The sequence below is a fragment of the Vicia villosa genome, unplaced genomic scaffold, assembly GCF_029867415.1.
Source record: "Vicia villosa cultivar HV-30 ecotype Madison, WI unplaced genomic scaffold, Vvil1.0 ctg.000540F_1_1, whole genome shotgun sequence".
NCBI lineage: Eukaryota > Viridiplantae > Streptophyta > Magnoliopsida > Fabales > Fabaceae > Vicia > Vicia villosa.
Window position 1 is genome coordinate 656,186 of NW_026705248.1, and position 7,800 is coordinate 663,985.

A 7,800-nucleotide genomic window follows, 5' to 3' on the forward strand; every position below is an offset into this window, starting at 1 on the left:
CTCAAGTATGATAAATTCATGCCAATGGACATTTTGGAAATATGAGATCTCATACTTCAAATTTTATTTTAGGCACTTAAAGAAATTAAATTTGGATCATGGAGATAATTGGCCACCTACTTTGAAAAAAAAAAGTTGTTTTGACACTTAGAAAATTTTGTTGTTGGAACTTTTACAACTATGAAACATTATTTTGATCAATCCATAAATTCCAATCCTTATGATATTTTTGATTGATTCCTTCTACAATATTGAAGTATGATGTATCATCTTTGAGTAGAGACCTTAGGCATGAAAAATGATGACTTGAGAAAAAACTTACAAGTCTTCAAAGTAGGTCACTTGAACATGAATTTTGTGGACTTAAAATTTTCAAATTCTTCATTCTTGCCCTTTTTGCAAGTAACCTCCATTTTCTTGATTCCACTTGATCAAATTGTTCTGTCAACCATATTTTCATTATCCTTGACCTTGAGAGTCCATGGTTGGCCAATAATTTGAGAAGTCAAAGTTGATCCTTGGGCAATTGACTTTTCACCAGATGAATTGCAATATTTTGTGAGTGGGCTATGATAAAGCTTATGAGTATTTTGAATCATGTTTCAATTTAATTGATCATTCTTTGACCAAAAAGTCAACACTCCAATGAATTAGGTCAAAACCCTAATTTGGTGCATCAGATGAATTTGAAAGTTGATGATCTTGAGTTGAGGCACACTTGAATTTGAATATTGATGAAATAAAATGACTTGATCCTATGAGAAGCTTGAGTCATTCTGAGAGCCACAAAACCCTAATCACCCGAGCTCATTGATCCAACATGCCTACCTTGTAAAACAAGCAAAACACATATCTCTTGTATCTTTGAGGTTAGTGATGATGTATGGATGATGTTTGGATGAGATAATGAATGATGATAATAATGATCAAACTCTTTTAGATTTAATGCAAATGAAGTAGGATCTTAGGGTCAAAAATTGGGGTATGACACACTTACCATGACCATATAGCTTAGTTGAAGGAGAAGCAGAAGAGTGTCTAGCATTATAATATAATGATTCACAAGCAGGAGGGAGGCAAGCCAACACAAAATAAAAAACAACTTATGCAGTCACTATAGCTTCATACACGCTACCCTCTAGTAGTCATTAAGTTTTGTTCATAGCCGTTTTGAATCGATTGTCCCCATTTTCCATTGATGCATCAGGAACAGTTACAAATACCCTCGGTTAAGCACCTTCATGTTGTGTTTCCACCTATTTGTGTTTTGGAAGAGATAATAGTGACAAGTTCGGTTGCAGATTGGAGGTTTAAGGGAAATTTTAATGATTCAAAGTGCAATTGTATTTTTAGGGTTTCGCAAGAGCTTTTTGTTGACTCGTAGTCGTGGTTTGAGGAGTTAATAATTTTAATTTCTAGTCTGCAAGGGTTTCAAATTGCAGTTTTAAGGTTTGGAATTGATGGTGTGTGAGAGCAGCAATAATTGATGCAAGAAAGAGAAATGCGAGGATCAATTATAATAAATAGATGTCAGGATTGATTGAAAAGATAGATGAGTTACAATGGGGATGAAGTTTTCAATTTTTTGATAAGCGATGGGGATGAAGAATTATTTTAGTGACTTCCTTGAGTAAATTCATCTTCCTTAATTAGTTTGAGTTGGAAACTGTGAGAGAGAAATGAAAATCTTAAAATAAATTAGATTTAAATTAAAAATCTAAAAGAAAATTAAAAATAATATACGACAATTGAGAGCAAATGTGTGAAAGAGGGGGAATTTAAAATAACATAAGTAATTTAGGGGGAAAATTAAGTGTGGTTGAAAGGGAACTGTCACAAACTATTATTAAGGGCGATTGGAAAGTCAATTGTCGTAATTTTTATTTAATTTTTTCAAAATTTTAGAGGCAATTGGAATAAATTGTCGTGCGAACCGTCACAATACACGTGGGAGGGAAATTTTAATAGAACCGTTGCAACTGATGTGTCGCAAATCATCTTTTTTCTTGTAGTGTTTCCATAACCTATGCTCGGCCAAGAGTAGAACACCTTTATGAAAGCCCAGGAACCCGGATGGATCTAGGAAGGGGCGACCTTCAGGTACTTTAACACTTCCACCTCAAATTCAGACAGGGGTAGCCACAGTTTTACCATAGTGAATAAATACTCTTAAAAAGAAACAGAACACCCTTTGAAGGTGCTACATATCATTTTTCTTGAATCCTCTAGAAGGACCGACTAATTAGAGGAATAACTAACCATGTTCTTAGTCGCACTCACAATCCCTTGGTCACTTAAATGGAGGGGGTTCCCACTATCTCTGAATCCATCCAAATATATTTTCCTGCGTCGGATGGCTCTGCCAACATAACCCTTTTCAAGAACATCTCATCGGCCTTGAAGATCTCGAAGAGGTTAAGCCAGCTAACGTCAGCCGGTCGAGCTACACATTCTAAATTATCCTTGATGTTAATGTCACTAGGGTCTTAACCATATGCCTTTCAATGAGCCTTAACTTAATCTTTGGAATTCTCCATATTCAGAATGGAAACCTCCATTTTTCGGTGTTAGTGAAGCAGGCAAAGTCGAAGTTCTTGAATATTGGGAGGAAGCGGGCACAAAAGTGACTACACGATCATATTTTACATCTCCATCAGAGAAGAGAGCGTCAAGAGCGTCAAGAGAAGAATCACTAGAAGAAGATCCCTTATCCGAAGAGCCTTTAGAGAGCTTTTCTGAGTCAGAGTCGTCAGCTAAAGATAAGACCTTGTAAATGAACTCAAGTGCACTCAAATGCACTAGGAGGAAGTGTCATGCCCTAAGTGGGTAGCCTAAAGCCACGTGTCTAAAAAATTGGCGAAATATTTCAATGGTGGAAAAATATTTATTTTTCTTGTTCCCCATTAATTTTGTAACTGGCCCCTTATGTCTCCGCTTATATACAAGGTCGGATGTCATTGCTAGATGATGGCCACGACTTTGAAGACTTTCTCAGGTAATTTCTGTCTGACAAGCCTTAAGGGCAACTGTTATGGACCGACCAAATATCTCAATCAAAGACCTACTAAAGTGTAAGTTTAATCAAAATAATCCACAGTATAAAGTCAACACATGTGAGATTCACGGTACACTTTTATTATCTCAATTTTTCACCATACTCATCTTAGATTATGAATTGACTTAGATCTTTGAGTGTTAAACTTGTAGGTCAACCTCGTACCATCACATTAGAGATCAACACTATCGATTTTAAAATCCCCCATCATCGATCAACATCAATTCTGATTTCATAACAAAATAATATTGATTGTAATTTTATCATTCTTTCAAATAATCATCAATGATACTAGAAAATATTGTTTAGCGCATTTTAAAATAAAGTATACACCAAAACGATTATTAATTTTCTGTTTTTTACTCATTACTTTTCTTATCAATTCTAATTACACGTATGTATTTTAATCTTCTTTATTATTATTTTAATTTATACGCGTTCTTTCTAGCTTTCAACATATTTAAACATTCTCCAACTATATACATTTAAAAGTCATTTACACCAACAATTAGCAGAAGAATTAAAACTTGAGATCTGATTCTTAAATTTTCGAGTATTCATCCCTCCCTCCTCAACTATTCCATCTATGCCTAGGATAGAGTGGAGATTCATTTTTGCAGTCAGAGAGTGGGGTCATATGCAGCATGAACCGTCTCTATCATGCAGTAGCCATGCTGCTCATGCATCATCTTTTCATTCAATGCAAATAAAGGTAAGTTCGTCGCATATCAAAAGTAAATAGGCTAAAAGCCGAAAACAGATAGAATAAAATTCTCATAAAATTAAAAGTAAACAGTGTAAGTTACAAAAACTTTTCTTGAATTCTTATGGAAAGTAAATGACAACATATGACTAAAGATTAAGATTATAAAACGTTAACAGTTGTCGTTGTCAACATGGGGTGGTGGCGCAGTTGGCTAGCGCGTAGGTCTCATAGCTGTCTGAGAAATCCTGAGGTCGAGAGTTCGAGCCTCTCTCACCCCAAAACGTGATTTTTTGCCAACATTATTACAAGAGATGTTAAATGTTAAATGTATTAAATAAATTTCACTCTTTAAAATAAAGTTGAATACTTTAACTAAATTTCTCTCACTTATAATCTATTCTACACTTTCATCTTTTGTTAAACTATGTTTGTCCATTTTAATATAAATAACTTCGTAATACATTTATTTTCTTTATTTCTGATTTACAGTATCATTAACATATAGTTTTAAAATTGATTATATAAAGAAAAACAAGATAGAAAAGATCTATGACAATTACTAAAATTGATGAAAAAATGTATTTTAAACTCGTAAAATTAAATCATGAATTGAAACGTAATACATATTGGATTCATCTTAAATTAAATATAGTTAATGTAGATTCTCTAGTTAATATTCATAATATATATTATTTCTAATTTATAATCTATAGTGAATATTTATTTAATAATCAATTAATTTATATTTATAATATATATTATAAATAATAAATTAGGCAGATATTCTAATATGTTGGTTTTAATTTGTACTCATTATAATTTAAACCACAGCTCGTCAGGCTTTGCAAGACCCGCAATCTTCCGGTCGTGATTGTAGAAACTCTGTGGATCCCTATCCTGAATTTTTTTTAAAAATAAACACGGTTATTAATAAGCAAATTCAGAAACTGAAGAAAAAAAAGTAATTAACAAAGAAAATTTACCTCTCCATCTCATATACGCCTAGTTGCATGATCGTCATACCTTATCAAAAGGGATGCGTCTATAGGACCCCTAGGGTACCAGATAGGCTCTGGCACCGGCTCATCCTTGTGTCCCGCCGGAAGTGGCACAGCAGATTCTGTATCGTCCGTCACTGGCACAGGCACAAGAGTAGAAGTAGAAGAAGTGCCACAACGACGTATGTGAGGGGTGACATCTGTGAGGCCCTCAGCATCATCACAGGGCCTCCGTGAAGTAGTAGTAGACGGGGAAGGCCCCTCAACTGGGATAGATTGAGAAGGCCAGCTGGAGCGGGTGTATAAACTGGAACAGGCGTAGAGAGCCCCTCAACTGGGACAAATGTAGAAGGCCCCGCTGGAGCGGGTGTATCAAGTGAAACAGCAGCTCCATCAATCACCTGAGATACTACACGCGTCCGTTCACACCGCACGAATGCGTGCTGTGCAGTCCTCCCATGTATATCTCTATCCGGACCGTGAGTCATAATGTCTGCATTGTGATAACATCTACTTAGCTAATATGTATCTATACATAAACAATAATTTATAAATAAATAAGAAATTAAAAAAATACTCTTTCCGCAAATGCATCTACGGAAGCACCTTAGTTTCAAAATGTATGGTGCTTCTGTAGATGCACCTACGGAAGCACCTTAGTTTCAAAATCTCTGGTGCTTCCGTAGATGCACCTACGGAATACCCTAACGTTCATCTCTTCCGTATGTGCATCTACAGAAGCCCCTGAAGCTCAGAAACGCAACAATGGTGTAACTGCACTGTTCAGTCACCCAAAAACCCCATTTTTTGCTTGATCGTCCAAAATAAACCACAAACAGCACCTACATTGTCTCTAAACAATATCTCTAATCCTATCCAATCATTTTTACACCTAAATATCATATTCTAATTCGATTTCAAAATACTCTAAAATAAGTCAAAATGTCGAAAACTTAGTGATTAAATAACGATTTGAACTTGATGGAATGTCTTGATACTTGACGTTGACAATGTAGGCCGAGTGTTTGAGTGTTTGGGGTTTAGAGAGTTTGAGATATAAAAGTTTGAAATAAAGAGAATGAGGGAGGGCAAATGTTTGACGCGAGTTATAACGTCAAACCTTTCCGTAGATGCATCTACGGAAGAGTTCTGTAAGTGCATCTACGAAATAAAACAACGTTACACAAAAAAGGGTGCTTTTGAAAGTGCATCTACGAAAACACGAGGGCATTTTGGTCAATTCGGTGGTACGTAAGAAGATCATAGGGTGGGATGAAAAATTGTCATAATTTAATATTTATGCAATTTATTATTACAACTTAATTCATAACTTGAATGCCAAATAAAAAATAAATATGAATGTATGAATTCTAAAACAACAAATCATATTCGTTTTTCATGCAATTTGCTCAAACTTTAATAATATTTTCGAGTAATGAACCAAACATATTATATAAGTTGTAAGAGCATACACATCGGTGATAGTATTGTGTTGTAAAGCTACAATGTGTCAGAAAATATTATTATTTAATCTAAATTGGACCAAATTTTTATACCACAGGTGCCAAAAAATACCACGGTAGTTTAAAATAATTGTGAGACAAGTGGGACCCAATTTAGAGTTTTAAGTGAGTGGTATTAGGGGTGTGCAGAAATGTAGTTAACTGAACCATATTCTCAAACTGAATTGTATTGAACCACAAAAAACTTGAACCATTTAAATGGTTTATGAACTGAACCACATATTATAAACAATCCAGTTAACCAAATTTAAGTTAAAAACTAGTTTAAACTGTTTAACTAATTGTTTTTAAAAACATCATAAATATTTTTTAAATAAAAAAATTTTGATTAATATTTAAAAAATAATAATGTTTAAAAATAAATTTTTTTAATTTAAAAAAAAAACAAAAATTATAGATTTTTTCAAGTTTTTTTTATTCGGATGATAAAAAAAGAAAAGATATAAATATTTTTTCCGAAAATAAAGAAACTTTTTTTTTAATATTTTTTTTCAGGAAATTGAAAAAATAGCTTTTAATTACTTGTACACCAACATGAAAAAAATACAATATTTGTGAATTAAAAAAAACAAAATATACATAATAACTACTATTCACAGTCAGTATAAAAAATTATATATTATTAATTCATCACCATTATTCATTTCTCAACATATAACATGTCTATGATTAATTAACTTTATAAGTTCAATTCATATTATATTTAAAATTTATAAAATTATAATCATTTATTAGTTGAATGAACGATAATATTTATAACTAAAAGGAACTGTTTGTATATATTAGAGTAACCATATGAAAAATCTAGTATCAGACACCCACAAGAAGTTAGGAAAAAAGAAGAAAGTATTTGGAGCTTATAGTTAAAGAAATTTTTTTCGTATTTGGAAGTCAATTTTTACCGTAAAAAAAGGTATCCTACAGTTAAAGAAAGCGGATTCTCTACAAAAAATTTATCCAAAGATATTTATCAACACATAAACTATTGTCTATATCGTGTGTGTTGTTTGCAAAACGGTAAAAAAAAATTACTTCACAAACTGAAACCAATGTGAAAAAAACTTGAAGTTAAATTTGCATTTTATAATTAACAAATTAAATAAAATATTAATGACAGTAGTAATTACTTTTACATATAATTTATATACTAATTGAAGAGTATCATTTCAAATTTCACTATTCCATTCAATGGATTTAGTTACCATATATATATATATATATATATATATATATATATATATATATATATATATATATATATATATATATATATATATATATATATATATATAATTAAAACTGGTTTAAACCAGTTTATAACTAAAGATTAATTGTAAACCAGTTTATAAATATAAACGGGTTCAAAACCAGTTTAAAACTGAATTGAAATGGTTTTACCAATTAATTGGTTTTTTATTAAAGTGGTTTTTAAAAACTGAACTGAACCATTAATTTGGTTCAGTTCAATGCAGTTCTTAAACCACGAACACCCCTAAATGATATCGATGTTTGGAAAAT

General features: G+C 32.3%; 1 non-coding gene across 1 annotated transcript; it reads left to right on the top strand.

Annotated features, from left to right (window-relative positions):
• Nucleotides 1–3,953: 3,953 nt before the first annotated feature.
• Nucleotides 3,954–4,039, top strand: TRNAM-CAU (transfer RNA methionine (anticodon CAU)). The gene is given in 2 exon segments: nt 3,954–3,991; nt 4,004–4,039. It is a non-coding gene; the product is annotated as a tRNA-Met (tRNA).
• The last annotated feature ends 3,761 nt before the right edge of the window (nt 4,040–7,800 follow it).